Source organism: Strigops habroptila, chromosome 1 (genome assembly GCF_004027225.2).
Source record: "Strigops habroptila isolate Jane chromosome 1, bStrHab1.2.pri, whole genome shotgun sequence".
In the NCBI taxonomy this organism is placed as follows: Eukaryota; Metazoa; Chordata; class Aves; order Psittaciformes; family Psittacidae; genus Strigops; species Strigops habroptila.
The window spans coordinates 102,819,259-102,834,534 of NC_044277.2; the positions used below are offsets into that span (position 1 = coordinate 102,819,259).

The window sequence follows — 15,276 nt, forward strand, 5'->3', positions numbered from 1 at the left end:
AGCTTAATGTACTGTCTGTTAAGTCAGTGTGGAAGCCCACACAATGACTGCCTGTGCAAGCCAAAACTTACGTGCGTGTTAATTAGCTTGGCTCTTGCATGTAGATAATTAAGTGGAAGAACTATCACTTATCACAGTATCTCGTCACAGATTCAAGATAAAGGTAAGAAAATGCCGGAGACTGTGATAACTGACCAGATAACAGCATAACAATCTTTCCCCTTTGGTAACCCTAAGTGTCATCAATTTCTAGCAAAAGAGTGATAGCAATGAGAGATTAGAAGAACAAGAAATGGTACAACTAAAAGGTTAGATTGATTGTTTGGAAGCCTCTGGTACAAAAGAAACCTTGAACACGAAATAGTAGTTCAGGAAAAGAGAACGGATATAGATGGGGAGATGAACTTTGGATGAGGACAGACTATCTGTTATGTTACATATACGCTTCAGGGAACACTGGCAATCACATATTGCCGCTTAATCTAAGAGGGTTTAAAGAAGCATCCATTATGCTTTCCCTGCCCACATAGCAAATGAAAGATTTCAGTTCCAGAAGTGAAAACTGTATCATAAAAAAAGCCTCCACCAGTATCTTAGAGGTCTACATTGCTAAGAAATACATAAGCGGTTACCAGCAAATTGTTTGATCGGTCTACACTGGAAGGCAAAATGTTCAATATTTCTGATACTTTGAACAGAAGGAAAATTCCTACCTCATCCTCAATCTGGCAACAAATTAGTCTAATTTTTTCCTTAAATGGGCATGTCCCAGTTTATCTCCGATTTTACTAGTCCAGTCACAGCTTTTCAGCGCTTTGCTACCAAGCAATAATCATAAATGACTAATAATCAAATTAATGCAACTGGAATATTGTCTAGTTTTGGGCTTCTCAAAAGAAGAGACATATTAGAGCAAGTCCAGTGAAGGGCCATCAAGATGCTGTATGAAGACAGGCTGGGAAAGTTGGGGCTGTTCAGGCTGGAGAAGAGAAGGCTGCATGGAGACCTCATAGCAGCCTTCCAGCGTCTGAAGCAGGCCTATAAGGATGTTGGGGAGGGACGCTTCCTTAGGCACTGTAGTGGTAGGACAAGGGGTAATGGGTTCAAACTTAAACAGGGGAAGTTTAGATTAGATATAAGGAAGAAGTTCTTTACAGTGAGGGTAGTGAGGCGCTGGAATGGGTTGCCCAGGGAGGTTGTGCATGCTCCATCCCTGGCGGTGTTCAAGGCCAGGTTGGACAGAGTCTTGGGCGACATGGTTTAGTGCGAGGTGTCCCTGTGCATGGCAGGGGGGTTGGAACTAGATGATCTTTAGGTCCTTTCCAACCCTAACTATTCTATGATTCTATGATTCTACATATTTGCTTTGAGTTGTGTTTGTTGAACTTCAGAGGTCCCTTCCAATCTAAATTACTCTGTGATTCCATGACAGTAGCCACATGCTTTTCAATTAAATATCATGGCTAAACAGGACTTACCTGCCTTAATCAACAGCCATTTGTGTTATCTGAGAGTCTGATTCTGTACCAATAAGTGTTACCTTGGGTATGCAGTTCTACTCTCTTTGTACATAGGGAGACAAATTAGTGCAAATTAACAAATGATTTCTTATCTGTCCACCCCTGGGAACCAAATGATGAGTCCTCTGTAACTTCATGTTAGATCATGTCAGATTTTTTTTTCTGAGAGTTTCTTCAGTACCCCATCCATTATAAATATTTGGACTAAGATATTGAGTGATTTCAGAGCTGAATGTGGTGGCACAAGTTTAGGCTCTTTGCTCTGCCAATTTCAGAGAAAATATGTGAAGGCATCAACTTCGTAAGTGATTTTATTGATCTGCAGAGGCTTTGGAAGAGTAATAGAGATGTTTTGGCAACCCCTTAGAAAAACATAGCTGTTTGGGCAAATTCGTTGCAGTTATCTGCTTCATGGTTTTGTTGAGCTAAGGCAAGACAGGCCAAGCTGATTTTTATAATAGTCATTACCTTAATCAGAGCTGCTAGAGTTCTGGTCAGATTGAGGGCAATGCAGTTTCCTCTTCTCTCCAGGTTCCAGGGAAGATGGGCTTATGCAGGAGCATTCAAAGGTTAGGGATTCATAGGTCAGAATTAGGACAACAGCCACCCTACCTTGCTACCCAAACATTGGGTAGAATTTGTCCCCTAAGATAAATTAGTCGCTGAACTCTTATGTAAATTTTCTTTTACATATTCATACCCTTCTTGAAATGAAAAGGGTAGAACTGGAGACAGTATTTTAACAGTGGACCTACTAGGCTACCTGTCTTAGAGTTCTCTGCAGAATTTATCAGCAAAAGTTTCATACTAGTACTTCAATTACCTATTTTTTGTGCGGGTATGGCTGGAGTAATAACACAGACATAACGAGGCAAATAGAAAGCCACCTTTTTGTTCTTCACTTGATATGTTGATTGCTGCTGCTACTAGTGAAGCTTGCAACTGCTGCAGCCAGAAATCCGTGTTTGCGTAACGACAGATTCTTCAATATGTGTACACAAAAATTCACAAAAATACTTCCAGCTGCTGCTTCCCTCCTGCCTTCTGAACAGCATCTATAGAAAATTTCTCCCTCTTTTCAATGAAATAACAGTAATTTTAAATACAAATAGCAGCAACAAGACCCCACCACAGCACCTTTGGAGAATGGCACTCAGTTCCTCCCTACACGTATGTAATGCCCATCACTCATTTCTCAGTCTCTCTGACATTTCATTCCATATAATACTTATGCTTATGTCCCTTGTGTCCACCCTACTTATCTTCAGCTTCTTTGTATAAACTGTTTTGTCTGCCAGCTGTGCAAAACGTAGAATATCTAATGTCAGTGAGAACATCAAATATAATGGGTAACAGTTAAGGTGTCTATTTTCCTCTGAGTGTGCAGCTCATGCCGCAAGAAACAGTCTATAATCCAGATGGCAAACACCCAAAAAATCCAGATAGGAAAAAGAGTATTAATGTACAAGCATGGATAAAGTCAGTGCAAGCTACACTTTCTTATAAGCCTGGAAATCTACTAACAAAATACAAAGTCATAGGAAAAACTAGGGTTTTGTTAATTCTACTGCTTATGTGACTAGCTGGTATCTATTTGAGAATCCTAAAACTAAAAGTATGTTCCCCCTATGTGTTGTTACCAGTTTACAGCCTGCAATTTCAGCCCGAAACATGCTTAAACTGATAAATGCTTTATATGCTTAAACTGATATTCAACATCAGCTGAATACAGTATCAAACAAAGTAGAAGTTGTTTTTTAAAATCAAAATTTATCTCAGAGTTAGTTTGTTTCATTATGTTGTATTATTTCATTATGTGCATGGTAACATGCATAGATCTACCTGACTGCCAGAAGAGAATCTTGTTTGTTAAACTGATACTGCCTAACTCAGTTGGGCCCAATTTCAGTCCAGGGCAAAAGTATTTTCTTCCTGTATGACTGCCTAATAAAACCCTGAAATGAAGAAAGGCTCAAAGGAGATGAGCAGGGGTGATATGCCCAAGAAACTCAAGGAATAATGTAGGGTGTGACTGACCACAGGTGCTGCAAAGAAAACCAATTTATCTCAACACAAAGGGAGGGTAGCCTTTGTTTTAGATAAACAGCCATCAGCAGTTGAGTGGATCAACAGACTATATCAGCAGTTGAATACATCAGCTCTGTAACTGTTTCTTCCTGAATACATTAAAAGGGAATGTCTCCTCGAGCTAGTGAGAACAGCAGGGGGGGAGTGTGTGCATGGCTTAGCCCAGCAGAGAGTCTAAAGACTAAGAAAAATAGCTCAGTAAAGAATTTAAAGAGAGCGATGGACTTGATCTCCTTCAACTCAGGGTACTTCTTCCTGGTCACTGGGGATGCCCAACATCATGATGGTAAGCATATTATAGAGAGGGTAATGCAGATCAAGTTGGTAGTGTGATTGAGTTATATATTGCAATTGCTATATTTGCTAAGTGTGATGTTATGTTTGTATTGTGATTTTAGCATATTTTGTATCACTCTGCTAAAGCAAAAATCCCATATAGCCTCGAATATCTTCAAATAAGTGAATGTGATATTAACCACTTACTCCTCTGCATATATCTGGAAGAATCTGAAAAATCTGGTCAGAGTGTATTGGACTCTTCCAGCCTGGCATGGCTGTTCTTCTTTCTGCGATTGTCCAGAGTCATGAGTATACATAAGCATATATTTAGAGAAAAGGTTGTTTTTTCTTTGTTAAAGGTGGGGCAATAGTAAAAGAAAAAATATCATTTTAGAACCTATTCACTCATCTTAATGATTATAGAAACAATGACAACAGCCATCTTCACTTATGGTTATAGATTTTGTGTGTTTATCTATGTATACAGAAACAGGTATTTTAATTGCAGTGCAACGAAATTAACTTCATAATGTTTCATAGCATGCCATGAATAATATATAAGAAGTAAAGTGAAATCTGTCTCCATAATTCCTGGTCTGATGATGCCAATTAGTGGATTTGAATACTACATCCAGCTGTAGTAAGGGAGAATACAATGGGCTTGATTGGCAGAGGCTTTCAATTCCAAGTGCCACATCATTGCCCTGACTGTGTTTTAACAGTGCACACTGTCCAATGAGCCATTTCTCACAGGAAAATGCAATGGTTAAAATCTGTCATTGTGTCCACTTCTTAAACAGTGTCCATATTTCAGAGATTTAAGCAAAAAGGATCACTGTAAATCTCTGTGAAGTAATAAACATTTCCTCACAAGACACTTTCTGGTTTTCTGAAGATGCTTTAGTAAACCTGTTTCTCTACATAACTAAATATCATTCCTTCCTTCTTCTAAGGTATTTGCTTTTCTATCTTTCTATGGTGTTGAAGAGCATGAAGATATTTACTGGGTTGATAATTCTGCTGGCCTTTTGCTGGTGCCGGTCCTACTAAATGCAAAGTTGAATTCCTAAGTCCTTTAACATAGTATAGAGAAAGTCCCTGGCTGGCCTCAGGCTTCACGAAGAGAAGTAAATCCCCAGAAATCTTATAAGAAGTTCTGCCCTTCCAAAACACTTAGCAGTTGAATGAATTGTGGTACATGTACCCCAATTAATAAACAAAGACAGTCCTATGGTTGCCCAGTCTTGGAGGTGAAGAGTGGAAGCATGCTTGGAGGTGAAGAGTGGAAGCATGCTTACATGTTCCCATAAATCCCAAAAGTTTTCATTTTTGGCTGCAACCAAATCCAGCTATTAATGCTATCCCTTCAGTTTTTGCTTGAATTTTAAGCCAAACATTACACAAACAAGCTTTTCACATACCAAAGTAACGGTTGCTACAAAGGATTTTTTCTTTTGTATGTGTGGAAAATGTTGGATTTTGCTACCCTAAAAAGGAATCCCTACCCAATGCATCAGTTCTGGTATCATGAACTGTTGATTTTGCTTTCAAAGGAAAAGATCCTTTATGTCAAAAGCCTCACTGAAAAAAGAATCTGAATCCTGTTTCAGTAACTGAGTAAGATGCTGTATGAAACTTGTAGATTAATACAAGCACTTCCTTCTTTTTCCCTCTCACCTTTTCTTTTCCCACCTTTTTTCCTTTTCAACATGAATTTCTTTATATTTTATGTGTTGCAAGAAGCTGCATGATAAAAACATTGTGGTTAAGACATGAGAATTAAACCAACCTCTAAAATCCTGTGCTCTATGTTTCATGTCTGGTACCTAGAAAACCTTTGTATTCTTATAAGTAAGTAAGAATGAAAGTGCTTATAAAATATGGCCGCAGCTGGAGGACATGTGGTTTACTTGGGGAAAACCCACCAAATTTATGCATTTATATGTGTAAATACACTTGTGTGTTTACAATATGTTACAACAGGTGCTGACTACAGTAGGCAGATTGCTTGAATTTTCTCTTTTGGAGGTTAATGGAGTTTACATGTTGCAAGAAATATTAGGATGACTAACACAGGTGAGACACTGATGTTATTTCAGATTTTTACTTCCTCTGGCGTTTACATTATTCTGACACAAAAATACTTGTAGCTGGCAAAGCACAGATGTTTAGAACATAACGCATTTCAATAGGAGGAAACCTTCCAATTGCCTGTCCCTATTTCCAGAAATTCAAAGCTCTAGTTTTAGCTTTAAAAGATGAGGGTGAGATGAGCGATGAAACAAATCCTAGGTTTCCTCTTTTTTTTTTTTTTTTCCATTCTGTTTGTTGAATTTGATAGACTTTTAAAGCATGTCTTCTGAGAGGCAATTTCAGACACTTCTCTTAGCATTGTCCAATTATGCATTGGCTGCAGCTTACTGTATCTATCAAAGTGTCATAGATGCTTTCATGGAGGCAATATATTGCTTTTTCAGACCCAAGAGACAGGAAAAATCAGGCACCCCAGCATCTTCTCCTTAAGTAGGTGTCGAGCAAATTAGCCCCATTACAATCCAGCATGCATTAGTCCATTAAAGAGCTGGAGGAAGATTCCTTTGTGTAAATGACGAAATGGTTTTACTGTACATTTACTGTATTAGTCATTTCCTGTTGTTCTTTAAAGAAAATTCTTGATACCTGGTATTTAAAAGGTCTTAATTTCCAAATGAGCAGAACTTAAAAAAAAAAAGAAAAAAAAGTATTTCCGTGTATTTAAAAAGGTAATTAATTATTTTTTAATATAAAATTAAATTATTTTTGGCTCAAAGAACACAGCAATTTCTCAATTTACAAGTGCCTATATAGTTATTCTGTGATTAATGTGGCTCCTTGTATGAAAAATTCTCTTCCTTCCCCAGATAATTTCTGCTGCTGTTCCCAGACTTAATGGTGGACCATGTAAAAGAGTAGGTATTTAGGTCCTCAGTCAGAGGACTTAGACACCCTTCCTAGAATGAACATACTCAATTCAAATCGGGAGGATTAGGACTCTTCAACTGTCTTGAGATACTCAGTTGGAAAGACTTGTAGCAATGAAGGGATGCCCTGACCATGGAGTTTGCTTTTCTCACACTCCTTCTGTAACATAAGAAGTTTAAAGGCCTACTGAAAATGTACAAAAACTGGAAAAAAAAAATACTGTATGCTCAGTTCACTTCTACCATGGACTACAAGGGCCAATGAGGTCCTCATCGGACAGAAAACCACAAAAGAAGAGGCAGAGATGCTGAAGAAAGACCTCACAGAAACATGTAATAGATGCAGAATTACATTATCAAGATTACAAAAGAAAAACTGAAAATTCCTGCAACAAACTGTTGAACATAGCAGGCAGTGACAAGTTCCTCTGTTCCAGAGAATGTGGAAAGAATAAAGGATGTAATTCAAAGTGCAGAGGCTGGCAGAACAAGCTGTTGAGGATTGTTCAGCTTAGATCTTCTTGTAAAACTATTTTGCACACAGAAGAGTATCTCATTTTCTAAGCAATATTTGACACTCACTTTTTTTTCAGCTATTCCAATCTGATGAATAATGCAGTCTCTAAATCACCATACTCTGCCAAACAGAAGCTTTAGACAATCATCTGATTATGTATTAAATAGCTTATCCACTTGTAATGTATATAGGTCCTTAAAGCTGCCTGCTCCTGAAGGCTATAGTTTATTCTTACTAATTGAGACCTTCATTCCAGTGCATAATATCTTCCAATAACTGAAGTTGTTTCTGATTTACATCAGATAATCAGATTTTTGTGTTTTGCTTCTTCAAAAAAGTAATAGAGATATAATGGGTAGAAAAAGCTTCTTAAAGAGTAAATATTCAGTGTCTGATACAGAGAGAAAAATCTTGAGACCTACTTAATGCTGCTTGATGAAATAGTGTTAGGAATATCAATTTTCTAACTTGATCTACTTCGCTACCCTTATTCTCTTAGTATTATTTTGATAGACCATCACTGAGGAGAGAGAAATGCGCAATCCATATTTTTCCATTTGAGTAGATGATAAGCAAATTTTCCTGATTGAAATGTGCATTGGACCATTTAAAGAGCTGAAGATTGCTGTATGTAACAGAATGATTTTAATACATGCTTACAAAGAAAGCAATTTCCTCTTACTCTGTAAAACCAATTATCCATTCAGAGAGTCTGAATTTTACATCATCATGATTTTTTTAAATATAATTTTATTCTCTGATGAAAGGAAATGAGATTCCTTTATACTGGGTCTTTATTTTGACAAAAATGCCAATTAACTACTTTATACAGTTTAGACTTCCCTATTACGCGAATCAGAAAATGGCTTCAGCTATTCTTTTAAAATAAAGCAGCAATGTAATATATTATAAAAGCTATTTCAATCTCTGTGCAGTAAAGGGCCTTCATAAATCACTGAAAGCTCTCTGCAACATCATTTCCTTGGTTTCAGACTGGGCTACAAATCCCACATATACTAATATTCATCCCATAAACAGCAATTTAAGAGGGTTTCCCCTCTGGACCAGAAGCTCTCAGTCTCCACTGTATTAGAGAAGTGTTATATAAAAAAAAAACCCCAACACTGAAAAGATTCAGGTTTTATAAAGTCACAGAAACATTGTACAGATGAATATAGCTCCTGAGCTGATAAACAATTAAGCATTTTGAGGGTTCATTTCTGTACCATATTTTCATTGACAGACTAAAATCAACACCACATCCATGAAAAACTGGAAATATTATAATATGAATCTCATCATAGTGATTTCTTTATGGGAAAGAGAAAGCGTAAGATGGTTAATATGGTCCTTAATCTATCTGTTTAAAACCATATCAGTTAAGCTATTCTAACTTAACTGAAATAGTTAGACTGAAACAGTACATACACAGAAGTTGAAATTTTTTTTTTCCAGTCTGTGTTAGTTGGCGTTAGAAATCACAATGCTTGCAATCAGAAAGCTATTGTTTATAATTTTAGTTATAGGTATGTTGCTCAGAGTGTGCAAGTTTTCTTTTGATTAATGAGTATATAATTCTGCATTGCATATCTGAAATCTGTAAAAGAATTTTAATATAAAATATAGTTAGCAACAGTAACGAAAAGCTATCAGAACATTGACTTTTTTTCCTTTCCCAGATGAAGAATTCAGATGTATTTCACACATTAGATATTAACACTTTCTATTTGGTCATCTCCTTTCTCCCACATTATGCAGTTGAGATGTTTTTGATTGATGCATGTTTATGAAATTAAATGGGTCACAAAATGAAAATCCAAACTGTATTCTTAAAAGAAGATGATAGTAAAATGCAAAAGGAATTTTCAGATAAGATTTTCAAATTATATCCGATTTCTTAGAAAGGACCAGAAATTAATCTTAAATAAATTTGGTGCTGTTGGGATATTCCAGAAATATATTAAAAAATTATTGCACTTATGCATCTCATCTGCTTTCTTTGTGTTAAAGCTGTCATTGTAGTTGTTATTGTGTCCCTGTTACTATAGCAATGAAGTCTATGTAAAAACTGGATAGATAGATACTGATTGCTGCAACTGATACATAATTTTTCACTATCTACCTTCCACTCATTGTTTCTGAAATTGCTATAAAATAGCATAATTTATCATAACAGATAGGTATGTGCAAGCATACCAATTATAGCATCTTCAGGAAATATACAGAAATAAGTTGGTGGTTATTTTTAAAAGAACTTAAAAATTATATTATTTTGTCCTATTTTTAAGTAACCATTCCCTACCCCAAAGTTACTGCTATGCTGTAGAGGGTAAAACTGACGGGCAATTTGAATCTCACTTTAAGATGACTGTTCAGCTTTGTTGTAGATTAAACTACTTTACATTTAATGAATATTTTTCTTTTCTAATAGCAAACATACATCACGCGAATGTTTCACTTTTTAAGCATTAATTTTTCTTAAGTTCAAATATCCATTAACATCAAATATTTACCTGCTTCCATTAAGCTGTTTCTGTGTCATTTGCAAATGCAGATATTGCTTAGCTTTTTAAATACCTCTATAAGTTTTCCCTCTGAACACCTGGATTTTTTTCTTTTTTTGTAGACTGTTTCCATGTGTTTTCTTTACAAATGGCGAATGCTTTCTGGCTCCTCTTCTTCATTTAGCAAGGTTGAGATTTTGTCATGGTAGCATTTACATTTCCACTTTTTCAAATTTCTTTTAGCTTGAAATTTGTTTCCCTCCAGCTGCTCTCATTGACTTGAATTTCCTGGAGGTTCTTAACTTTTTCCTACTGATGGAGGACAGGGGACTCAAACAGCCTTGCCACGAGTACAATGGGCAAAATAAGCATTTAATTTTGGGTAGAGGAGGAAAGGTCAGTGACAAAGGTGCCTCACCCTTCCCTGTCCAACAGAGAATCTCTGTTTTTTCCCCACACATTTAAAAGGAGGTGGGACATGTTTAGATTCCTTTTTATACTGAGGAGAGGTTTCATCAGCACAGTCAATGGAACCTAGACAGCTGCTTCTCTCCCCTTCAGCAAAATGTGCACTGCAATTCAGCATTTCTACATTTTTCGTGTATTTGCTGCCCTTTGCAGGCTACACACAGAGTTGTGACCCTAAGCCTTTGCAGCACAGTGATGCAAGACACCCGATTTTTCAAGCAATCATTAGGGTAAAACTGGTTGACAGCTAGAACCAACCTAGTTATCTCTTTGTCACAAGTAGTCAATGGGCTTGGATATCTTGATACGCACAAGGAACATACCTTGAATGCAACCTGTAGAAGGAAGTTCCCTTTGAAAACACCCTGGGATATTATTAATAAATGAGAGCTAAACTTATGTCTGACTCAGTCTGGGCCAGAGCTGACAAGCAACTTAGCCATCTTAAGGCCAGCAGAAGGACCAGGGAAAGTCTGAGATAAACATGAGATGCCATTCCTGCTTTCTTCACGCATAGATAACAATGATTCCTTCTTGCCTGTAGAAACTGTAGGTTATCTTTTCCCTCAAAACAGAGGATAATAGCTAATATGGAAGAAGCCAAGACTAGCTGCTGTTTCAGGTCTGCTTTTTGTCTATAACTTTGGGCGAAATGCAAGTAAATTAGCCTGGAGATGGATACGAAAGCTATCTACCTAACTGATGTTAGAGCAACTTGATAGTGGCATTCTTAAAAGCATTTACAAGTTTAAGTCACGTTGATTGCAATGTCATTCAGACACTGAAAATGCTATTGGGCATCCATATATTCAGAGGCATAAATATATTTTAAAATCTACCCTTATTATTTGCCTATTTCTTCCATATGAGTGCAAGGTGTAGATACTTATCCAAAGGAAATGAACTTTATCCATCTTCATGGATACCTATGCAAATCTGCAAACAGTTCAAACTTCATAAAATTAATGTTAATTGGTTTTAAAGTTATATAAGACCTATGACAGATATCTTGCAGGGACAAGAGGTAATATGAACTGAATTTGTGTCATGAAGTCTGAGAGTCATGTGACTCGTCTGAACATGCTGCTTTCTGTATGTGATATTACTCTAAAGCTTGGTAGTGTTGATAATTGTGAAGTCAGATGGATTAATAGATCTTTTATCTGATTTAACCTGCAATGAAATTTCCCAATTTCATTTGTGGATAGCCTTCATGATGATTACAGATGTTCTGCTTTCCATGAAATTAAATCTTCTGTGCAGTACCCTGTCCAAAGTGTCCAAGATGTAGTTTAGCTTCCTACAGCAACACTCATTAAATTTAGAGCCTTATGAACCAAAGCTTTTGCCAAAAAATGGTGTGTTAGATGGGTCTAACACTGTGGAATTAGTCCGTGGTGGACCACCCCGATCATCTAGAATGAGTGTGTATGGCAAAGAGCCAGCAAGGCCACTCCTCCTGGCACAGGTTGGCCCCCTGCGTCAGGATGAGTCTGCACTTTTGACATATAAAAAGCCTGGGGGTTCGAGAGAGATCGTGAAGGAGGCGGATCCAACTACCTTTTATGGTCGACTTTACCTCCACAGGGACGCCCACTAAAGTAGTGCCTACCACCCCATCTCTTCACGATGCACCTTGGAGCTGGCCTCCTGGTCATTGTATAAGTGTGTGGGTCGGTAAGAATCTGTGCCTAAGCTAGTTTTTGGTAGCCTTTAGTTGTCTCTCTTTCTAGCTGGTTATATCTCTGGATTTTATATCTATTCTGGATCTTGTAATAAACTTCCTATCAGTTTGGTGTGTGTGTGCGCGTGGCTTATGTCCTTCTCCACCTGGAATCCTTCGATCCCTGGAACAGATGGCAATGATCCACCAACACATCAAAACTAGAGAGCTGGTGAACCATCATGACTTCTTTCCCCCGTTTCTCACAGTAACTTTAAAGATAGGAGATTGGCAACCAACCCAAATTCAACAGGAAATATAATAGCAGTTGTCTCAATATGTTGCAAGACTACTTCCCTTGAAAGTTTCTTTTCTGCCTCAACCAAACTTGCCAAGGACAAAATACAAATGGAGTAAAAAAAAGTTTTATTGATCCTGATCTTATTTAGTACGGGTACTAAATCACTCAGTATCTACTATGGCAGCTTTAGTTGTGAGTAAGGATCCAGCACCCAGATCTTACGGGTCAAATTAGCGCTCACATATTTAATGCATTAGCTTCAGTCATAGTCTTTCAGTTCACTTTATAGATTCAGCATCATACATTTTCTGACTTTACTAAAGCAGACAACTGAAACTGAAATATTTAAATAAAATATAAAGGCCAATGCCTTTTATAAAAACCCTATTGTAATACAGACAAGCTCTCACTGTGAGGCTGGGAAACACATTTTACCCCATGTTTCCCATCCACTTTTTTCTGCTTCACTCCTGATTTTTTGCGAAAGGCACTCAGAAATCCAGGGGTGGAACAATATCTGAAGGAAATGTTCAGCTTGGAGCCTCTGCGGCTTTGCTTACTGAGGTTACAGCCTTTCCCATGAGACCTTGTATGACCACATCAGTTACTCTGATACCTAAATAGACGCCTCCCTCAACATCCCTTATGTACAAATAACACAGTTCCTTAAGGAAGAGCATTGGCAGGGTGGAGAGATTGCTGAAAGGGGAGATAGAAATAATGAAGTTAGTGAGGAAGTTTTTCCAGCTATTTCTTGAGAGATAACTGGGCTGAGATATGTTTCTCTTGCACACAAAGAAGGGACTCCTTGAATCTTCACTTAGAGGGAATGGAAAATAATGTAAGTCCTGTGGTTTACTGCACTTTCTCTTAGAAAAATGGTGGTTTGTGGTAGGGTCTTCTATAGTTTTCAGAGACCTTTTATTTGCTTTAAGACATTAAAGAACCTGATCAGGAACTTTTTTTTCTAGGTAAGTGACATGTAAAAGAAAATGGAAGTAGGGGAGAGTGAATATTTATTCCCTCCAGAGCAATAGGTTTGCACAGGAGTTTCCCCTATGTTTTTGACTTAATAATTTGCTGAAATTAGTTAACTAGTAGGGTTAAAAATAACACACAGAAGAGTGAATATGTACATAAGGAAGTTTTCCTTTTGTGCATGAAATTGACAGATACATATTTTATATAGAAAGTTCAAATTTTTTAGTTATTTATTTCAAAGTAAAGACAGAAAAAATTCAATAACTAAGTTTTATAACATTACTCTCTTACATAGGTTTATGCTTAGTAACATTGTTTTGATACAGATAAACATTTAATTTTTGAGACTTAAGAATGGATCTGATTTTAAATGTATTTTTTAAGTAATTAAATTTTTTATTCGTGGAATGTGCTGGACAGTGTTTAGTGAATGCTTTTGTCAAGATAAAATGTGGGGCAAATAAACTAAGGGAATATTTGATGGCAAAATAAATTAATGAATGGTGCGATCAAGAGGAGAATTTGGCTATTATGTGGTAAATTGGCAATAGAAAAGACAGTCTTTTAAAACCTACAAAAAAAAAATCTCTTTGATGCAGCAAAAGAGATTAAATGTTTCAGGTTTGCATTTGAAGAAGCTGCAACAGATTTTATCTGCTAGAAGTGGCTTAAGTGTGTTCAGGTCACCACAGACACAACAGTAAACCTCTAGAGAAATTATTTTAAGTGGAATAGAGCTGTACATTAGGCAAACGTGTTTTGTTAGGATGATAAGGATGATAAACTGTGGAGGTAACCAGTACAGAGACCTAACAGAACCAGGTGCTCTGGAGGTTCTTCCCATGGTACTGGTACTGTTCCTTTAGCACATTTCTTACGTTTTGATTTTTTGTTGTGCTACATTTTTATTTTCTTAGTAATTATTTCACTTGACCTGAAATTATTTTCCACATCAATGGGGAAAAGTTCTTTGAAATTCGGATTTCATTCTGGACGAAAAGGGAAAAAGGTGAAGGTAATAATGAAAAGTGAGAAACCTATTAGTGACATTAGTTGTATCATTATTAAATGACATTACTAAGTGACATACCTAATGCAAATGAGTTGTTCAGAACTGACTTCTGATTAGATACGTTTAAAATTATTTAGAAAAATGTTCCTATGTAGAAAACTGTGGCAGACAAAAGACTGTAATTTGTATATTTCACACAATTTGTGGGATGACTAAACTTCTGACAATCAAAGTTAAGATTTAGATTGTATACTCAATATAGTTTGGTTTTGTTTATTTAAGAACTTAAATGTTAAAACTTTCCTCAATGTTTTTTATTCACAGGAGGGCATGTTGTTTGTTTGTTTGTTTGTTTGTGTTTTTTCCTTTGGGGTTTGGTTTCTTTTTTCCAGGTTTTATTTCACAGACCATTTGATTTACGATCTTGGGAAAAAATATTTCTCTTATGTTCTTTGTAAAGTTTTGTCCTCTAAAGCATACATTCAGCTGTTAAGAGACCTCTCTGTATCAAAATATACATGACTAAACCAATCTTCAGAACTACAAAGCAGCAAATCTGTGATACTTTCAGTGCTAACTTTTTTCTGTTAATGGTATCAGTCCAAAATCCAATCCACGTATTTCTCTGAGTTTCTATAACTTTTGTTTGTTCTAATCAAGTCATACTAATATGAGCTAAAAGTTTATAGAACCATTAATTACATTAACCATATTTGAAACACTGTTTACATATGGCAAGAAAAAAATCTGACACATTGTCAGTCTGGCCTTTAGAGCCCTAAACCTCAAATACAAAAACCCCCAAGTTACCATTTAGTAATGTCATCTGGATACAATTGCAGCAACTCTCACTTAGGTGTCTTTAGCCTCTTGTACATCTGAGGTGGTGAGAGCGTAGTTCTCATTCCTTAAGGGTGAAGAGAATTCAAATACCCTTTGTTTGTTGCAAAGCTTGAATATCCATAAAATCCGCAGATGGTTCA

At 36.7% G+C, this 15,276-nt stretch overlaps 1 protein-coding gene across 1 annotated transcript in view; it reads left to right on the top strand.

Annotated features, from left to right (window-relative positions):
• Window positions 1-3,804: 3,804 nt before the first annotated feature.
• The window catches only part of LOC115610276 (sodium channel protein type 5 subunit alpha-like), a 51,956-nt gene continuing 40,484 nt past the window's right edge, over window positions 3,805-15,276 (top strand). The window contains exon 1 of the mRNA XM_030491515.1: window positions 3,805-3,894. The gene's annotated coding sequence lies outside the window, so the exon portion shown is untranslated. The remainder of the gene's footprint in view (window positions 3,895-15,276) is intronic.